Source organism: Syngnathus scovelli, chromosome 4 (assembly GCF_024217435.2).
Source record: "Syngnathus scovelli strain Florida chromosome 4, RoL_Ssco_1.2, whole genome shotgun sequence".
NCBI lineage: Eukaryota > Metazoa > Chordata > Actinopteri > Syngnathiformes > Syngnathidae > Syngnathus > Syngnathus scovelli.
The window spans coordinates 15592874-15612521 of NC_090850.1; the positions used below are offsets into that span (position 1 = coordinate 15592874).

The 19648-nt window shown below is 40.7% G+C and overlaps 1 protein-coding gene and 1 long non-coding RNA gene across 2 annotated transcripts in view; one reads left to right on the forward strand and one right to left on the reverse strand.

Moving 5' to 3' along the window:
• Positions 1-442: 442 nt before the first annotated feature.
• The window catches only part of mafa (MAF bZIP transcription factor a), a 53517-nt gene continuing 34311 nt past the window's right edge, over positions 443-19648 (reverse strand). The window contains exon 3 of the mRNA XM_049717986.2: positions 443-6709. The gene's annotated coding sequence lies outside the window, so the exon portion shown is untranslated. The remainder of the gene's footprint in view (positions 6710-19648) is intronic.
• LOC125967191 (uncharacterized) overlaps positions 1666-19648 on the forward strand; it is a 49184-nt gene continuing 31201 nt past the window's right edge. Inside the window, exon 1 of the long non-coding RNA XR_007480679.1 lies at positions 1666-1754. This is a non-coding gene — a long non-coding RNA (uncharacterized lncRNA). The remainder of the gene's footprint in view (positions 1755-19648) is intronic.

Below are 19648 nucleotides of genomic sequence, written 5' to 3' on the forward strand. Positions count from 1 at the left end.
CAATTTCTTTGCAATAATATTTTGTATGTGCCCCCACTATTCTGGACATGGTATTCTGATGTTGTGTTTGTAGAATAAGAAGAAAGGAGGCTTTGAATCTCTCTTCTTCCATCAGCTTCAAACAAGTCATATGGAGGGGTAGTTGTTCTGTTTGTATTATTGCCAATATTTTGTGTGATATTTTCAGTTAAATTGTATTGGTTTTTTTATGTTTTTGTAAACCACTTTTTTTTTTTTTACAGCAAAAGCTATAGTAAAAGTGCCAGATAAATAAAGATGTAATGTATTGTTATTGGTTCCTCTTAAATCCACATTTATCATAGGTTACCCGGCCATAATGCTTTACGACAGCAATATTTAAAGCCACTCATGAAGTTTAAAGAAAAAAGAAAACTCAAGTGACATTTGTGCAATCTGAAATGATAAAGCAGAACAACAAGGCTTATTGTTACAATTATTATTTATTAAAGTTAAAATATCTTTAGCACTGGTTAAAAATTAGACACTTCCTTCTACCATGAGCGCCTTGGGATTTAATGTTTTTACATGGTTGAAAATAAACACTCTTTGAAATCAGACATTTTCACTCAACATCCCTCATTGCAATCATAATAAAATGTCACATCCAAATTACTAGGGCGGAGGCAAATTTGACAGACATAAGAAGGGTTTTGAGTAGAAAGTGAAATCATCAACTTTCTTGAATTTTTGTTGAATCGCCTTTACCTGAGGCTTAATTTTTTGTCGTACTGTATTGCATTTTCCCCCCAGAATTTGCTTTTTCAAAAATAGCAGCATACTTAACAGCTGGTGATCATTTTTGCCTGACCGAAGTATTCAGCTTTTTTCTTTTCTCACTAAACTGTATTCCATGGCATTTTATCATTTGTAAGACTCTCAGCAGCCACAATTAAACATCAATTGTAAGCATTTGGAGACCAATATGTTTCCCCCCCTACACACAAATTTTCAAACAAAAATGATGAATGGTCCTTTCTTGCCTCAGTCCTACCTTTACGAAACATACAAACATGGATTAATAATACAAGCAGAGGACTGTAAATGTCAGACCGATGCATCAGTAAGAAAACATTAACACTAAATACATATCTTCTTATTTGAATTATTTACAAACTGTATGCTTTTTTTCACACTTTATTCTTTTTTTCCTTCCATGCCATATGAGAATTCTGGATTACAAAAGTACCTGAACAAATTGCTTGTATATTAGCATGCATAGGTATTTGATATTTACACCCTATTTACATATGTGAACTATGATGAGAGGGATCTGCTTCTCGTTCACCTTACTATGTGTCGGGTATGGAGATGGAAAACAAATGTGGGTTGTAGCGTACAGTACATGCACATTCATTAAAATAGAATGCTTTGATCGTTTTTTAATCCTCTATTGTTACAAAGGAATACCTTAATTCTGTTACAGGCGATGGATTTGACCAATGCCACAACATTACATAACACAGACGTTTTTTTTTAAAATTGTATTTGTCTCTATTACACGCCAGTCTCTGTGCACAGGGTAGTTGGAAAAGTTAATTTATGATGTTAACTGTGCCGTGAAGGGAAAAGCAAATAGGAAAGAGCATGCACAGCACCAGGGAAGGACATTAAGCTGAGGCCATATCTTTCTCCCTCTGTCTGTCCAGTAAAAACATCGTGTAAGAAGACACATCACCATCCATCATCGCGGACAAACTGAGAGGGTCTTTCAGCGGTGATCCGACCATTGGCAGGTACACGCCTCTGACACTGTATTTGTTTTTGTCTATGGGAAATGCTGTATAAGAAAAAAGGCATCTTTTGGAAAGCGTTCTTTACAAAAGCAATGAAGGAGAAAGGTTGGTCATTTAATTAACAAAAGGAGAAAACTATCATACAGTGTTATATCGATATGTACATTTAAGCATAGGTTACCGTCTTGATAAGAAAAGGAAGACATGGATATACTGTAGTGACAGTGTTTATGATTCATGGCTAGGTAACCTCCTCATGGGTTATTGCAGTCACAAAAGATATTGCTCATTAAGTAAAAAAAACACATCCGCATTATTTTCTCCGGTCTCCCCACAAGTCCATTGTCTGCACTCAGGCTCTCGTATTGGCAGTACCGCGTCCTCACCGGGGGTCCATAAACACTCGATTTCACATAACCGCCTTTGATAAAGGAGTCAAGTGACTCCAGGAGCATGTTAATGTGCTTTCCCATGAAGCTTATCTCAGACTGGGGTCACGGAGGCCAAGTGGCAAGGGGCTGATCGCCATTGCAATAAGACCCTGGAAGCTGTTAGTGCAGCTTATGACTCCTCCGACGATAACGGAGCCAGCCCAGGGTCTACTTTTTTGAATAATCAAAGTCTTCATTCAAGCCCGTGTGGGAAATAATATCCACCTTTACAACAGTATAGGGCGTACTCAAATTAACCTCTGCTAACCGAGACGGGGGCCCATTGCGATGTGATATGAGAAGACGTAATTGTCGACCAGCAGCAGTTTTTACGCGAAATACAGTTCGCAATCTCAGTGACCCTCTTCGTGTTTAAATGAAAACGGAAAAAACATACACACAAGAATGTTAAAAAGTAGTCCTTAATCTACGATGAAACGTAACACGTACAGCCCCACCCATCCACATTTATGCAAATAGTTTCAGTCAGTTTTGCATAATTTTGCTCGCCAACTGTCAATAACTGTGATGTTGCAACAAACTCTCTGGTTGTGAGAATGTACTGTCTATTTCTTTATGCAATCCAAAACATTTTTTGTCAGATCCATTGATGATGTTGCCATTAAACGGACTATTTTGTTGGCATATGCTTATTGCCTGCTGACCTATACCACTACACTTTTCTGATGTATCGGCGAGGATGAAAGGGATGTGCAACTGTCTCGAATGTTCCAAACATTTCACTACTCTTAAACTGAAGGATTACGCTTTGTTCACAGCAGGGAGAATAGCATGCATCCTACGCTATCCTCTTAAGCCACTTGACTCTACATTGTGAACACTGATGTCCAGCCAGCAGTTCAAACGGCCTCAATCTGAATAGCAGCAAAGCATCTTTGCATGGCCTTAAATAAGCCTGTCTCAGCTACCAGGAAGTCCATTTGATGTTTTTTAAATACATTAGCTTCATCAATTGTGCTTTAAAGCATGCAAATAGCATAGTAAATCAAACCTGTCAGAAGGCAGACTGTATGGCTAAACATTGCAGGGTGGAACACCACCTGTCTACACCTTCTGGCCATTTATTTCAACAGCAGGATTGTACATATTCATAAATCCCTCTCGTTCCTGCTTTGAACACAGTCAGTATGTTTTTGCCTTGATCATTTACGATTCCTTTAGAGGGGTTCACAAACAAAGAATTTTAAAGCATCTGTTTTCCCCCATTACCTAATCAGACGCTCAAGATTTGGTTTAAAGCATTTATCAATGGCAAGTCCGCCCAGAGCTTCTTTTTTTCAGTTAATCCGATTCTCTCTATTCCTCTGTAAATCTTCTTGGTTGATCACATCATAGTGAATGGCTTGATGGCTAACTGTTCATATGTGCTGGCCAGAATGAGGAGGGAGGATGGGCTTTAAAGACTCATATTTATCCCTGTCATTACATTTTGACGCAAGGAGGGCTGTTCAGTCTCGGCTACTTCCTGGCTGCAGGAATACACCTCTTCTACTGCCTCTGTCTGTTTATATCATGACATCATGACAAAAGAATATTTCTATAAGTAATGCAACAGACAGTGAATTGTATTTCAACAGCTTTATACCGTCTGAAGAGTACAGTTTTTATGACAAAAGGTGGGGATTAAGAGCAGAGCAATTGACGTCTCTATAATCCTTTCACCTTTGACCCTGTTCCCACAAGCATGTCTGGTTTGACATGTTAATCGTGACGCCCCAGCAAAGCATCTGATGTGAAGTTGTTTTTACAATTATTCTCAATTGTTAGTCTAATGATTTCTTGCGGTTTTTGATTTTCACACTGAATCAATAATAGTTGTTCTTTTACTTATGCTCTACCTTAAAAACAGTTTTTAATGATTGTCCTCCCATGAATCAGCTTCAGTGGTCTATGGAGGCAGAGATTACATTGATGGGGTGTTTAGTCAGATAGACCCAGACTTTTCAACTAGTTGAAAGAATGGCTAAGGTGGTAATCAATCCAATGAAGGCCACGTAAGTTAATTAGCTGAAAGTGCACTGTTGTACACAATATCCTACTACATCCTGACTGACACTTATTTACTCCAAGCACGGAAAAGTGCAGATACAACATTTATGAGTAGGCTAAACTCATCTCCAGTAAATATGATTACACTTGGGTTGGGCTGATGGGAGGGTAAATCGATAAGTTGATTTTCTGATAGTTGAGGCTTATGTAAATTGTGTCAAAAATTAGAGAGTTGGAATTGTAAACAATGGGTGAAACGTCTTATGAAGAGCTGGATGAAGAAGCTGAGAGGAGAAACATAGCCTTGTGTGGGACTCTACAATACATCCATAGAATTTGCTATCGTTTACATTGCAACGGCCAGGCCTCCCACCCACATATCCATCATGTTAATATACCTACAACATGGCCAACTGGGTAATATGTATCTTTGACCTGTGATTACGCTAACAGCTTATTGTTTGCACACTGAACAATCCCATCACGTTGACGATCTGTTTACATATTGTCTTGCTCTTTAGATTAGTCTGTGTGGAAGCATGTGTCTGACAGCAACAATTACAAATTTTGCTTTATTTGTGTGCGTGTTCCAATTCTTTATATTGCCTGCTCTCCTCCTTTGCCTTGCCTTACCTTGAACCTGGGGAGGGTCAAGGTAAGGAAATTCTGCCCAACGGTCATGTCAGGGACCCTCCGCTGTATTACTTTAAAGAGTGAACGGACCAAAATTGTAACTGTGCCGAAAGTTGGATGCCATTAACTTTCAGAACTCTACTTTGGTTTTGGACTTCTCTGGCAGCTTGTCGACTCGCTGAGATGTACAAATCCCTTTGACGTTGGATGAATGGACAGCTGCTGGCAGGATGCCCTGTACCACTTTGTACGCTGCCATTTAATTGGCGCGCCCCACTTTGCCTGCCTTCTTCTCTTCCCCCACCTACGCTCACTGTGGCCAGGTTCTGTGGGACATCAAAAGGGAGGTTATATGTCCCTTAAAAAAGTTTAAGTCCTAGCGACTCTGCTGCTTCGCATTTGGCCGAGTTGCAACCTTTACTATTGGAATAGGTAAGCTAAAACTACATGAGTCGTGTGACTTGTGAGGAGAAGTGATGAGGCTTATGTAGTGATCAAGTTCCAACTCAACATGCAGCTTCTCTGGCTATACATTGTGGGAATACTGTACATATATACAGCGGTATATTTGAGCAGTACTTTTGTGATTTGGTTGTGAACCTCTTAGCATCTGCTAGCTTATTTTACTGAGCGTCAGAATTATTTTATTTCCTCAAACAAAGTGTCCGCCTGTTGCATCCAACAATGAGCAAAGGTTCTCCATGTGTCATGCAGCAGAAAAGCAGATTGATGTTGTCGGAAATAAGTGACAGAAGCCTCTGTGCAGATCACTCACTGAGAGGTAGGGGGTGTTAAACGGTGGACGTGCGGTGTTCAGTTCCCTGTAGTCCATGTAAAGGTTGTCTTTCGTTTCCGCTGCGTTTGTCTGTCCACCAATTTGGCATCTTATCTGTCAGTCCATTTGGTTATCACAACGGTCCACTAAAGACAGAGGTGTCCTCGTTTACATTGCAATCGATGAGGTGTTCTTTGCCCCGTTTATTAGGTCAGGATGAGAGCACCCACCACCGTGCAAAGAAAGAAGTTGCCACTCATTGAGGAGGTGGGCAGAACATACATAACAAACAATTGAGTTACATAGATCATGAATGAGGGAGACATCTGAATAATACCAGTATGACGACTATATCTACGATCTTAATGCAGCCTAGCAAAACACATCATTGTGTTTTAGAGTGTTCATATTAGAAAAAAAAATTTGTTGGAAACCGTTTCTAAAATATCTACATATGGATGTTAAGATCTACAATATAGTACTGAACAGCTGCAGGGATACACACTCTGTAGTGTATATTGTTCCATGCTTTTATCTTCGTACACCTTTATTTACATGTACTCAAGCGAATACTGGAGTGAGAAGACCAAGCCAGTGATAATTGTAAGCAACTTTTGCTTTTTTTACACTCCCAATAAGCTGATGAGAATATGATACTGGAAACGATAATTACATGGTGTCTGGAACAAGGCTAGTGGCTTCATGTGGAAAATGGTGAGCCATGAGGTCTATACACAGTCGTCAAGGTTTATGGCATGGTGAGAACGACTTGGTATGTGGCCCGCATTAGGAGTGTGGGGACGGTTTTATTATGATCTATTTACAGAAGCATGCATTAGTGAAGTTCCTGCTGAAGGGAAAGTAGTCCTCCCGGTGTCACTGTCTCTTGTGTTTATGTAGTCTTTTTCTTTTTTTTTCCCCTTTTTGTGTTATGTAGAAAAAAAAACTGAAGATAAAATATCAGGGAAGAGTCAGAAGTAGCAATTTTGAGGGAGATTTGTTTTCCGTCACTTTCGTGAAGACATTTTTGAATGTTGTGCTTTGTTGGTGTCTTCGTGCGATCAGCCATCCGCTCTGATGTCCTAACTGCTCAGTTGTGGAGTTGTCTGCGAAAATAAAGAGGGGAGGGATCGAACACAGGAAAAAAAGTGGTTATTCAAGAGTGATTCAGACAACCACATTCTCACACATGCGTGTAGTGCTTCCATACAACGGCTATAATGTCGAGCATGAGAAACTGTGGAGCACATTACGAGCTGTATGGTACTTTTGTCTCAGTGTGCAGAGTTTATGGTGACACACAGTGAGTCATGGTCACATTATATAAGGGGTGGGAGGGCTCTGCTGTCACTGATGCCAGTGTAAAAACAAAGGCAGAGTGACCACCCTGTGAGTGTGCACGGTGAGCCCACTTGGCAGAGATTCAGAGTGACACTGTCGTCTGCATAGCGGCTGACTCTTCAATCAGCTTCAATTAAGGCCAAAGGTAGACAAGCGACTTTAATGTTGGTGCTACTCCAATGTTTCCGTGTATCACGGCATTTTTTTTTGTAACTTGGTCAGAAGCAGTATGTACATGTTTAGGTAATATTCATTGTTTATTTGCAACACACCAGTTAGCTTGATATGAATCCTTGGTGTTCATATTCAGATGATCTTTCCATCTTGGTGGAGGTTTACACTGTGTTAAGGGACATTCTAGTTGCTGTTGTGTCAGAAGCAATCATACCAATTGCCTCTCTGCATGTGATAACACCACTTAAAACACAAATTGCTACAAGCACGACATCACTGCATTGTCCACCTTTTGCACAGCGGAGAGCCAAGCGAGCCAATAACCTCACCGCAGAGATCACAGCCATTGCCCCGGGCATGTTACATCCACTCTGAGAGAAACAGCAGCAGTCAGGACTCGGCAGCGCTTCAAGAGTCAATGCGGTCCCAGGGTGTGTGATAACAGAGTATGTGATGGGAATGCAGGGCCATTTGGACCTGCAAAGCCAGGTGTTAGCACTTCAGCTCACCGCCTCATCAATAATTGACAGAGGCAAACCAATCAGGACAATTTGCTCCCCACAGCGAAGTGCTAGAGCAGCCTAACACTGGTGAATCATTAATGAGGCAATTAGCAGAAATGGTTAGACAGTTCACCCTCACCGGCAACGCGATTGTGACGCAACTGCGAAAAGTCTCCTCGTATTGGCGCTGCAGTTGATGGAGTCATGCGCGGGCCAACGCAAGCTGAAGCAAAGCACGAGACACAAGATTGCTTCAAGACTGAACCAAGCCAGCTCAGAGTGCAGCCTCACTTGTGGTGGTGCCAGTTCTCCATCTGTTGACCACAGCTCAGAGCGCCAATAATGGGAACAAACCCAATTGGCTATTACCATGGGAGATTGACCTTTATTGGCGGTTGTTACCATTGCACAGACCAACAGATGCCGTCTCCTGGGTGATTCAAGTGTGGGAGAGCCTTTATGGACATGGATAAAATCGACCTCAGTGACATCACTCAAATATGGTGGGTGGGGGCGGGACAACAACTACAATAACAGCAAAGATGGCGTTTGCCTTTGAAGAGCTGAGATCCCGGATTGTTGTTTGAGAGGAAAATCAAAGCCCCACGAGAACTTCTCACAAACATTGATCGGCCGTATTGGAACCATTTTATAGTTTATCAATGCTTCTCTGCCTGCTTTCTCAGCCATGGGTCTAGTACAAGCTCAATAAAACCAGCAACCTTGATCTCAGGAACATATCTTAAAAATGCAAATTGCTGCAAAGACATGAACAAAATCACAGACTCTTGGTTAGTTTTAAAGTCCCTGTAAAGAAAAAACAAAGGCTTCTAAATTTAACACACCGCATAGAAGAGTGTTGTGCCCGGTGGTTGGTGGGTGATCAGTCCCGATTATATTATATTATATTATATTATATTATATTAGATTATATTATATGTATTTTCTTTTAATGGTTAGGTGAAGTTGGTTGTTGAATCATGCCTTCCCACATTATGACGAGACAACTTGCCTGGAACTGTTGAGTCACTCTTGATAAGTGTGCTGTCCAAAGAAGACTAACATTAAATAAGCTCTGATTCTACCAAGACCTCCAATGGGTCACAGCCACAATGTATATCTGCTTAATGCAAGAGTTCAGAAAGAGATTATCCTCAGTTAATGAATAAAAACTCCACTTTTCTGTTGTCTTTGCATTTCACAAATGACTTTGAAAACCTGCTGCACATCGTTGATAAGAAGTTAGGTCAGGCTGTATTGCTGATATTGACACTTGTCTTTTTTAATGGTTGCTATCCACTTTTATAGCCCTCGCCGGATGCCGTTGGGGAAAACAGGAAATTTGGAGGATCGCTTTGGAGAGTCATAACCCTGGCACCTTTGTGTTTTGAGATTAACATGTAATTAAGATAGTAAATCTATATTTATTAAACAGTTGTATAAAACAAATTACACCCAAAGTATGTCATAATGCGTTGCGGTAACCACCCACTGAAGTATTCAGCTCCGCTAGCTTCCTTTTATTTTTTTAGCAATATCTACTTTTTTTTAACACCATCTGTCTCCCACACACCCCAACTTTAAACCAAAAATCTCTTCCTTGTTCAAAATAGTAAAATATCACTGACGTTGAAATCATCAGCATTAAAACATTCCACGATGCCTGATAGTGTATGCATAATGTTTGATTAGTCCACATAATGTACAAACTTTTGCATTCTTGAGAGATTGCAATCATTACATCAGTTCCGTTTTTACAGGCCACTGGGTCAAACGGGTTGTGACTCAGTGCAGTGCTGCGGAAAGTAGTCATCATTTAACACTCGTCTTTCATCTATGAGTAAAAAGCACTGTGATGGAAACTCTAATCAGATATATTTCACGATGTGTGTGTAGTCTATCACTTGTAGATCATAAAAAGTGTACATGATGATGGACTGCTGAGGAAATTCCCTATCAAGTTAAGGGGTTTTACTAGTTACAGTATATGCTAGAGAGTGACACTGTGGAGAGATGCAGTATGGAGGCACCATGCACATTGTGTGTTACCAGATTGTCTCACAAAGCAAGCAGCATTTTTCTCATTCACTGTCTCACAACTCTGACCTTGAGTATGTTCTAATAGGAACAGCAAAGTATATATAAAAAAAAAGTAGGATGGATTGCAAATGATAACTCAGCTGTCTATTTTGAAAAGTTAAATTTATTTTCAAAATGTTTACAAATTATTGTACATTAAGATATATTTCATAGTGGTAATACCACTTAAACACCTCTAGATTCTTAAAGCATACACATTAAGTCGTTTGGTAGATATTATTTAAAACATTGTGTCTGTCAGGGAGAAAAATGACAAACGTGACCGAAAGTGGAGAGGTGACATTTTAAGCAGGCATTAAAGAAGGATCATCTGTCAGCTTTAAACAAGAATAGGTTGAGCGAGACGGACAGAGACGAGGTGTTCAAAGACAAACTGAAAAGATGAAACTTGGGCTGAAACGAGCGTGTCTGTGATATACTGCATCCCGTGAAGCATTGTGACTGCTCTGAGCCTGCGGCCGGACACAATCAAGTATTGAGAAAATCTCCTTATGTGATGCACTGAACAGTACACGCGATTGTTCCACTGCAGCAATTCAAGCAGAAACAAGATGGAATTTGTGCTGAATTTTACACTCAAATAAGCACATTTCATTTAGTTCATTCATTCACTGATTGGCATGTTCCATCCATCTTCGGAGGTTGTACCACCCGTTATAAACAAGTGGCGGTCACAGGCCACTGCTAACCTCTACGGCGAGTGTTGTCACGTGCGGGGTATATGCTGCTGCCTGTCCTCTCATCTTCCAGGGTCCCCTAATGTTCGCCTCTGGAGATCAATACCCATCAGCCTGCTAAAACAAATACATTTATCAAGCCTGATAGGTGTGCGCTACACCTCGTTGCTACAGCGTGTTACATCTGATTGCAGGCGCAGATACTGAAGAGCATCCAGCAGCTGGAGACGCTCCTGCCAGACTGTGCTCGAGCGTTTCTGTTAAACTGGTCACATAATAGGCCGCTTTGTTTTTGAGCAAGATGATGACAGGCATTATAGCGCCGGCTCGCAAAAATAAAGTGCTGTTTTTTCACTGTGTTCTCAATCAAGTAAGCTCTGTGGCATTTAAAATTTCAACAGAGGGAAATGTTCCTTATGTCCACCCTCTGCTGCAGATAAAGAACAGGCGTTTGAGTAATTATGGTGCATTATCGCCAAGGAACATTTCATTGCCGCGTTTTAAACTGTGTAGTGAGCGGTGACAAACGAACGACCATTTTAATTCCTATCAGGAGGGAAAACACATTGCTGGAGCCAATGAAGTCAACGCTCACATTCTGCCTCTGACTGAGACCATCTGGACCAAATAAAGTTTTTCCCCTTTGAATCAACATCTGTTGGAAATTACACAGCAACACTTAATCTCTATATAGTCCTTTTATTTTTGCACTTGCTCTAAAATCAACTGTGTTTGTCGTGCAGTTTAATTATTCTGCAAGAAAATAGCGGTATTCAGTAGTGCGTAGCCCTCCCATGAAAAGAGAAAATTAACATCAAATAGTGCACTTTAATTGATGATATAAATCCAGCTTTCCAACACCTTGAATTTTGAATAAATTCAAAACCTTTTCCATCATTAATGTCACACTAAAACCTGTACAATTCAAATGGGGAAAAAAAATCAGTTTGTTACATTAATGGTGGAAAAAGTTTTTAAATATCTTATCTTGGTCTATTTTTCATTTTGCAAAACCCCTACCATTTCAACAGGGGTGTGCAGACTTTTTATACCTTCTGTACTGAAATTTTCATGGTTTTAAAAAAAAAAAAAGTATGACATCTGAAATCAGTCTGCTCATACATGCCAATTATTTCAATAATGAAATAATTGCATGGACAATTACTAATTGTGTGAAGGTGATGGCCTTCACACATATGTTATTGTTTTTGTTGTTGACAATTTGGACTCTGGAACAAATCATTCCAAATATAATGACTTTCAATGGCAAATTTTATTTGGAATGTAGATCTGCCTCAATGTCAACTGGATAATGTTCAACATTAGAGGTTCCACTGTTAACTTTGATCAAGATTTAAGTAAATCAATCTTAACAGGGGCTCCCACAAAAAATATAACAGATTTTCCTTGTCCCTTAAAACATCCTCTTCTGAAGTTTCACCATTGGGCAGCTTTTATCTAGTCGTGCTATTAAACAAATTATGCTAAAAACCTTCTGGTAGTGAGAGCAATTCCAACACGAGTATTGTGTAATTCCCTCCTCCTTCTCATCCTCTCTCTCTTTTTCTGCCTCTCTTGCTGGCATGATCGACGGCTTGACCGTGTCTGTCAATCTATCAGCAGCTGACAGTTTTACAACATATGCACTATACTGATGGTACCATCACTCAGTAACGATTGAGCTCTGCACTGAGATCTAAATACGACAGAGTGAAAGAGATGTAAAGAACCGGATAAACGAGAAAGAAAAATACAGTTTGTGTCAACAAAAACACAGATCGGCAGAACTGAAAAGGTCATGAAGTGCATCTCGGTTTCACATGTGAATGTATCACGTCAGTTTTTGAACATTGCTAACATTTCCACGTGTGGAGGTGGAATCATTGGTCTTGTGTCTTTCCACTGGCCAGTGAATAATTTGTTCCATTTCAGTGGGGACACTTGATATAATCGTGGACTGCAATTACAGGAGGAACAGAAATATTTGACTAGATCCAACCAAATGGAGCAAAAGATCTTGTCATAGCTTGTTAATTTATTGTGCTGTTTTCTGCAGTTTTGCTGTTATTTATTACAAGGGGAAAAATACAGTGGAAGGAATATTTAATTATTGACTGGACACTTTTTTTTTTCCACCTGCAAGTTTGGGCATGCACCAATTCTGATGTCACAGGTTTTCTGTGTACTTTTTGGAATTACTGTTAAGTGATATATGAATCACAATTCCCCCCCCCCCTCCCCCCTTTAATTTTATGTAACATGGCCTGAATGTTTTCAAGGCAATTTTAACTCAGGTTAGTGACTGCTTAAATAAATAAATAAATAAATAAATAAATAAATAAATAAATAAATAAATAAATAAATAAAATTTCCCAGCGCCCTTGAAAGCAGGAGGCAAAAGCTGTGCCCAGGAAAGTGCAAAAGGAGCCAATGTGCTGCTCAGTTTGCCATGAACAGAAACAGAAGCATCCTGCCACCCCGCGCTGTCATATGGAAGGCAGGCTCCCGCAAACACATGCTTAATGACTCGATTTATTCACTCTGTCACCGTTGATTCATTTTTTTCTGCTCTCCTTTCGCCAACTGATTAACCCGGACACCCTTTCAAGCTCTCACTTTCTCTTCTCAACAATTCTTTCTGAGTCTGGAAAAGTTACCCTAATTGCAAATGATGCTCTTTATGATAAGGACATCATTTTATTTTGTTTTCCCATGCTATTCACGATACACTGTTGAATGCATCGATCATAAGGTTGCACATGAAGCTTTCTCAACGCTATATTCTTAAATCTATGCTGACAGGTGATGACATGATGGAGACAGGTCTGTGCAATTGATCGTTACCGACTCGCTTTTACCTCCCTATCTCTTCTTCCGCTCTTTGTCCAATCACTCTGCCTTATACATTTTGCTACCCCATCTCTTTCTCCACCCGTCGCTGCAATGTGTTGAGCACAAGATGTCAGATTATTTCCCAGCAGACACTGCGCAGTGTGACAGAAGACTGGAGCATTATATCACTAGATGACACTTCGTCTGCCTCTAAAACCCCCTGCCTCGCCCCACCACCGCTACCATCGCCCCGCAGACAACATCAAATATCGCCGGGCCTTTTTGATCACTTAAAAGGCTCGTATTAGGAGAAGAGCCGCGCTTAAACAAAAGCAAACAGAGTGTTTCATCTGTCACGTTTGTCAGTGCGCCATATGTGCCGTATAAGAGTTTTCTGTCAGAAATGGCCTAAACTGTCCTAAACCACATGATGTCTCGTGTGCGACTCCAAATGCTCTTGATCAGAACTGGCAGTTAGTGCTGTATTAACATTTCCAGCCTAACAAATAAAAGTTTTTTCTCATTATTATTATTTTTTTAATGATTTTATGTTCACCAGTTCCTCAGTCCAATCCAGTATAGAGTTCAACGGCTCATTTTATTGCGTCCACGTGCACTGTCCCTCCAGACCAATGTCTCCGTTTTCTAAGTGTACATGTCTCACATACCACAAAATACAATATTGAGTCTGCACCGGGGATTTATACTGCAGCCTCCCGCAGGATTTATGGCATATTAAGAAAGAAAGAAAAGGCGGAGAGTGAGAGTAAGACAAACAAATAATGCCTGGCAAAGTGATTAGCTCAATAAAAAGAAATTATGCATTAGTAGCCCGGCAATTATTATTGTGTTTCTCATCACATAATGACTTGGAACAATGCCGTTAATGGTATTATTGGCTCACCCCCAGAAGAGGGTGTTCATAAGCTTGATGACGCTTTGTTTTTTATTTAATTCATAAATCATTTCAATGACTAAAATAAATAGATAGTTATTTTGATCTATGTGTTGTAACAACACAATAAGTTTCTTGTTGTTTTTATTTTCTGATTGATTGCTGTAATCACACACATATTTGATGTATGTGAATGAGAGCGGGTGGTTGGATTTAATCCTTTATGATTGTCCTTGCTTGGACAACCTTGATTTTTTTCCTCCCAAATGTGCTCTTCCATCAGATATTTTTTTTTTGTAATTTGTGACGTATTTTAAATCAATTGATCAGGTTATGATCCCCTTTTTTTGTGTACTGCTTTACTATCACCTCAAAACAACAATGAATTCATATAAATGTCAAAAGAAAAAAAAACTTTTACGTTAGTCAAAAACAGTAGAGTGGAATCAGAACAGTAAATAAACAAATAAACATATTTTTTGCTCAGCTATTTATGTGAATAAATAATACAATTTATTAGTCCCTGTGGTGTTTCTTAAGGGACCACAGTTTAGACACATGCATGGTTATGTTTCAAAAGTAGCCTATGGTGAATCCAATTATAATCAGGTGCTTTATTCACATGCTGGATCAATGCTCACATTGTGGAACATAACAGGAGTGATCGCGGTTGACATGTCGAGTTCATACCCGTAAAGGCTACAGCCGCCGTTTTACCAGCTTCTTAGAAAGCCGTAGAATTAAAAAGTTAGATCGACTTTGTTTTGGACGTCCCCACCGACCTTCCGTAATGTTTCTTCCTCCTCCTCCAATGCCTCTTTCTCCTCCTCCTCTCTCTGACGGCTCAATAACAGGTGCCATGCTAAGAGAGCTGTTACAGCCGTCCCTGAGTGGTTGTGTCAGCACCAATGTTGGACTTGAGCTTTCCAACCTGCTAACCATGCAGGAAAAAGGAAAGGGAGAAGGAGGGGAAAAAAGTCTCCCCGGTCCCCAAATGATGCCCGCTGGGAGCCATCGTGTGCTAAATTTCGACGGGTGGTTCTCCGCTGTTTTCTGTCTTTTGGCTTCCGGACTCTGATTAACAGACAGAGCCATATTGGGCCTTTCTGCATGGCAGAACCCCAGCAGCTGCGTTCAGCAGAAAAAAAAAATGGCAGCACATAATAAAGAAACCTAAATATCCCAACTCAAAGCTTAGAGAGTTTTTCCTGCAGCCAAACTGCACAAACCTTTGTGTTTCAACACCATTATTTCCAAAATTGTTCGAGATGATTGATCGCTTCAAAAGCAACTTAACTTGAAGAGCTGATCTAGCACAAGCTGATAGGCATATCATCGACCTTTAACGCAAACAAAAAGATCCGTCGACGTGATTGCTTTTTTAACTCTCCTTCAAGCACACTCTGAGATTTGAGAGGTACGTCGCCAAATCTATGCAAATGAAGCTGCTTTGTGAAAAGACACATCAACGCGCACGAAGCCAGAAGCGGGAAATAATCACTGACGGATTGTGTGAAAACAAGAGCTACTAACCACCTCTGAAACCAACAAAAAGGCTCTGCAGCTGCATGGAAAGTAATTCATGCAGGTGAATTTAGTTTTTTTTTTTTGCTGATTAAATACGAAATACTTTGCTTTGTCGCAACTCCTTAAAATTTTAGCATTATGTGTGTGCATTACTCTCACAGTACAGAGAAGTCTTGAGCCACTATATTTGTTTTAACTGCATATATAACCTTTCCAGCATCCCATATGCATAGTGAATTGGCTCGTTTACTATCAAAACTATCAAAAATATAAACACTGTAACACAAGTATGATGCACCATAATTTGAACCACTTTGGGAAATGCATAAATAAATAAATAAATACATAAATAAATATTCTATAAGACTTATAAACCTGCATTACTGTACATGTCTTTTGTGCGTCTCTGTGTCTCAGCACCTTTTAGGAACCTTGTTTTTTTAGAAGGCAGGAAGGGGAGAGGATGTTGGCATATACGTAATCTAAATTTAGCGGCCATACCATCACGGGGGCGTTTCATTTTACAAGTACACAAAAAAATGATAAATTTCAAAGGTGACCTGATGGCTTCACTTACAGCTGATTGATCGGCTTATGTTGGTGAGGGTGGCACAAAATGGACAGGGCAGACACAAAACACCTTTGAGATCTTTGGAAGGACGTATAGGCCGTCTGACCACAGCATCTGGGATTTATGGTACCTTGGACTGTCATGCCTGTACCTCCTTTATTTTGTTACTTATTTTTGAGAGAGAATGGATGTAAAATAATACTAAAACCAAGTGCTTAGAGTCGATTTGGAATTAACAACAAACAGAATCTGGAATACACACAAATAATCTTTTACATGCAACTAAATCATTCAACACAGTGGTTATTTTTATGGCTGTTATTTGAGTGTTTGGGAACAAAGTAGGGATACATGAATCTCTTTTGAAAACGTAAATAACGCAGGCAATTCATCTTAAGAACGCAAAGAAAATGTCAAGGGCACAGGAGTGCCCCCCCCCCCCCCCCCCCCCCTCATGTCGAGGTCACAGAAAACATAAACAGCAACACAAACATACACAACATTTGCATGCTGCAATGTGTCCTGCCGTGCTACAAATAAGTTAAGGCATTGACAAATCACTGAGACCTGGAAGTGGGGCCGAGGTGGGACTAATTGAAATGAACTTTAGTGAAGGCTGTGTGTGCCTGTGTGTTCGGTGGAGGGGACGGGGATTTGGGATGGGGGAGGGGGTACCTAATTAAACATGAAATTTCTATGTTGTGTTCGTGTTGACACCCCACAGCCTAAATTTAAGCTCATCTTGTTTAGCCAAATGTGGTGATGTAGGCAAAATGCTGATTTGCATGAACATGAAGAAGGAATAAGGTCACCGCGTCTCCTAAGTGGAAATTATTTTTTGCCTCTTCTCAAGTCACTTGCGAAACTTTTTGGGAAAATGAGCACAACGTTCGTTGTATACTATCGCTGCTTGATTACAGAAACAATTACCGTATGGTAGCTTTTTATGTTTTCATGGGAGAGATATGATATATCTTGCTGGCATACAAACAGCGAGACATGCGTGTATACACACAAGCGAGGGATCTATGGATGTCTAGTTTGGAAGAGAGGAAGTTTCCCAGTAAGAGCCCAATTCCTTTGTGGCTGTTTAGAGTGCTAAGTGTTCTCCCTGCGCCCGATCGGTTTGTTTAAGGTCCCCTGAGAAGACTCTCACATCCACTCGCTCTTTTGTTTTCCTCATGCTCACTCTGCCACGTGCAACTCTGTGGACATTTCAAATGCGGTATATTCATCTTGATGAAGAAATCACTCAAGATTCCCAAGCATGTGAACTTTCTATCATTGTTTTGTCTCAAACTAAGTAATATTTGTATTTGTGTTCATTATGAATCTTTTCTATCATCGCCGTCATTATATTGCACTTTCCGACACTGTTATTTGGTGCTGAGCCAAACAATAAGTCAATTTGTCCATCTTTAGCTTTCAAAGAGACTGTTGTTGGAATGTGTGCTGAGAGTAATTGTGTTTGTGGCATTCTGTCTATATGGAATATATATTACCTCGTAAAACAATACATAATCAATCTTTTACCAAGTAAATTATGTTCTGTCTGTTTCTGAGTTATTAACTATCTGAAGGTGCTGCATTTTGTTTGCAGTATGTCATATGGGAACTTTATACAGTTATGATCCTTGTCTGGCAGCTTCCTTGGTGATAACTGGTGGGCGGAGCTGTATAAATTTGATAATTGTCAGACAATAATGGTGACATATACCTTCTCTATGTGTGTGAAAAGGCTCGTTCTTGAATTGTTGTTTCTAAGCAAGGTGTACCCCAAATAAGTTGCTCCTTGAATATCAGAACAAAACTTGTCCGTTCGCCGTCCTCCACCCAGGATGCAGGACTTGCGCGAAGGTTATCCAGCTGACTATGTGGCTAAAGGAACTAAGATGTTGTGCGATCATAGTCTTTGTCTTTGAAGGCTGCACGCTGTGTCCGTATCGCTGTTGCAGCGTAATTGATACAGTCTCATGCTGTTGAGCTTAACGGAACCTCGCTGCGGCCTAACGCTCAGATCTCGCACAGCTGTAGGGCTCGGAGCTCTCGTAAAAATCACACAAGCGTGTGTAGACGCACGCACACACACACACAGACACATCCAGCCGGCTTGTCAAGCCAAGGAGATCCAGAGTGGGGCTGGTTAGGCGGACACTAATGGAGATGAGCTGCCTGGTTAGCTCAATGGAAAATTGAGCAGAGTTGATGCTCATTTCATCCCAGCGGCAGTCCGCTCCCCTGGGAATACAACTGATTTTAAAGCTCTTGAAAGGCAGAGGAAAGTGAGAAAAATGCAGCGTGTGTGGAGACTAGATTGTACACTACAGAGAAAGCTTTATCATGTAATGTTTTATACAAAACTGGATGTGATAGATGATTGTCTCATAAGAAACTTGCTCAAAGCACACATTTGTAAGGGCAAGCTGTGTTCAATCAGTGCTCCCTCACTGACAAGAAGCTCTTATCGTTCGCCTGCTTAGTAGCAAGTGCATTAAATCATGTCACTAGTGAAAAAATGTGTGCCACACCTGAGTGCATGTGTCCTGGCTAGCAGCACTGTAGAGTAGTAAAAACTACAGTGGTTCAGCGGCGAGCAAGAGGTGCTCCTCTACTTTTATCCCGCCGCCTGACATTCTGTGACATTTAAGAAGTCGTTAAAGGTGTCAGCATGTGGAGGAGACTTCCTCGGGCAGAGAAAGACCCTCAGAGCAGTCACCAAATAAAACCTTTTTGGATGAACTGATTATGGTATCAGGGGAAAAAAAATCTATTACACCATTGTCATAGTCTGTGTTTACTGTGTTTATACATCATGTTTGCTATTATGATTGCTAGGCGCTACTGGAGGTGTGAGGATTGCGAATCAGCCATGCGGCACACACAAAAACGAGGCTGTATTGTTATTAGTATGTGACCTACAGTCCATCTCTGGTCTGGGCTGGTCCACGGCGGCTCACCGTGGTCAGAATGGACTGTGACACAAAGATGGCTCTAGAAAAGATAAGAGTCTCTCTCCATTTTTATGAGCCTCTTCCTTTGCACCAACAAACAGCTATTAAAGTGGGTCCAGATCTGGCTCCTGCTGATGCAGCTGACCGCTAATGTCCTGCTATTTGTCCATCTCTGGCCTCCGTCTTCATAAAGGGCCTTGCTGTAAAAAGCCCCGCTGACCTACATCGTTAGGGCCCGACCCTGTCTTTACTGCAGTAAATGTTTGTTTAGGGGAAGCCCCCCTGATCTGAAGTGGTGCTTAGCCTCTGGTGCAGAGTAGCGCTCAGGTTCAAAGCTCTTCCTCTACTGAGAGGCTGTCTGTCACCTCCGATGCCAAGAGGTGTCACAGAGGCAGAGCTTTATAAATCTGCTCAAGAAGTGGTACATCCCCTCTCACATGTGAACAACAAAATTGCTCCCCGCCATTCAAAAAA